The sequence below is a fragment of the Bison bison genome, unplaced genomic scaffold (genome assembly GCF_000754665.1).
Source record: "Bison bison bison isolate TAMUID 2011002044 unplaced genomic scaffold, Bison_UMD1.0 scf7180017864518, whole genome shotgun sequence".
Classification (NCBI taxonomy): Eukaryota; Metazoa; Chordata; class Mammalia; order Artiodactyla; family Bovidae; genus Bison; species Bison bison.
The window spans coordinates 8,344,028-8,346,106 of NW_011495071.1; positions in this window are offsets into that span (position 1 = coordinate 8,344,028).

Here is a 2,079-nt window from a genome sequence, read left to right on the forward strand (position 1 = left end):
GTAGAGACACGGGTTTGACCCCCTAGTCCAGGAAGGTGCCATGGGGCAGCTAAGCCCATGTACCACAACAGCTGAAACCCACCTGCCCTAGAGCCTGTGCTGAACAAGAGAAGCCAAGGAAGTGAGAAGCCTGAGCACCTCAATGATGAGGAGCCCCATTCGCTGCAACTACAGAAAGAGAAAGCAATAAAGATGGTCTTAGAGTATTTGCTCCATTCTAGGGTGTTAAGGTGGAGAAGGCAATGGCACCCCACTCCAGTACTCTTGCTTGGAAAATCCCATGGATGGAGGAGCCTGGTAGGCTGTAGTCCATGGGGTCGCTAAGAATCGGACACGACTGAGCAACTTCCCTTTCACTTTTCACTTTCATGCATTGGAGAAGGAAATGGCAACCCACTCCAGTGTTCTTGCCTGGAGAATCCCAGGGACAGGGAAGCCTGGTGGGCTTCCATCTATGGGGTTGCACAGAGTCGGACATGACTGAAGTGACTTAGCAGCAGCAGCAGTAGCAGGGTGTTAAGGGATTTGATTTAGGTCATACCTGAATGGTCTAGTGGTTTTCCCTACTTTCTTCAATTTAAGTCTGAATTTGGAAATAAGGAGTTCATGATCTGAGCCACAGTCAGCTCCTGGTCTTGTTTTTGCTGACTGTATAGAGCTTCTCCATCTTTGGCTGCAAAGAATATAATCAATCTGATTTTGGTGTTGACCATGTGGTGATGTCCATGTGTAGAGTCTTCTCTTGTGGTGTTGGAAGAGGGTGTTTGTTATGACCAGTGCATTTTCTTGGCAAAACTCTATTAGTCTTTGCCCTGCTTCATTCCGTATTCCAAGGCCAAATTTGCCTGTTACTCTAGGTGTTTCTTGACTTCCTACTTTTGCATTCCAGTCCCTTATAATGAAAAGGACATCTTTTTTGGGTGTTAGTTCTAAAAGGTCTTGTAGGTCTTCATAGAACCGTTCAACTTCAGCTTCTTCAGCGTTACTGGTTGGGGCATAGACTTGGATTACTGTGATATTGAATGGTTTGCCTTGGAAACGAACAGAGATCATTCTGTCATTTTTGAGATTGCATCCAAGTACTGCATTTCAGACTCTCTTGTTGACCATGATGGCTACTCCATTTCTTCTGAGGGATTCCTGCCCGCAGTAGTAGATATAATGGTCATCTGAGTTAAATTCACCCATTCCAGTCCTTTTGAGTTCGCTGATTCCTAGAATGTCCACATTCACTCTTGCCATCTCTTGTTTGACCGCTTCCAATTTACCTTGATTCATGGACCTGATGTTCCAGGTTCCTATGCAATATTGCTCTTTACAGCATCAGACCTTGCTTCTATCACCAGTCACATCCACAGCTGGGTATTCTTTTTGCTTTGGCTCCATCCCTTCATTCTTTCTGGAGTTATTTCTCCACTGATCTCCAGTAGCATATTGGGTACCTACTGACCTGGGGAGTTCCTTTTTCAGTATCCTATCATTTTGCCTTTTCATACTGTTCATGGGGTTCTCAAGGCAAGAATACTGAAGTGGCTTGCCATTCCCTTCTCCAGTGGACCACACAGGACTGGAAAAGCTCAGTTTTCATTCCAATCCCAAAGAAAGGCAATGCCAAAGAATGCTCAAACTACTGCACAATTGCACTCATCTCACACGCTAGTAAAATAATGCTCAAGATTCTTCAAGCCAGGCTTCAGCAATATGTGAACCGTGAACTTCCAGATGTTCAAGCTGGTTTTAGAAAAGGCAGAGGAACCAGGGATCAAATTGCCAACATCTGCTGGATCATGGAAAAAGCAAGAGAGTTCCAGAAAAACATCTATTTCTGCTTTATTGACTATGCCAAAGCCTTTGTGTGGATCACAACAAACTGTGGAAAATTCTGAAAGAGATGGGAATACCAGACCACCTGATCTGCCTCTTGAGAAATTTGTATGCAGATCAGGAAGCAACAGTGAGATCAGGAACAACAGACTGGTTCCAAATAGGAAAAGGAGTATGTCAAGGCTGTATGTTGTCACCCTGCTTATTTAACTTATATGCAGAGTACATCATGAGATACGCTGGACTGGAAGAAAC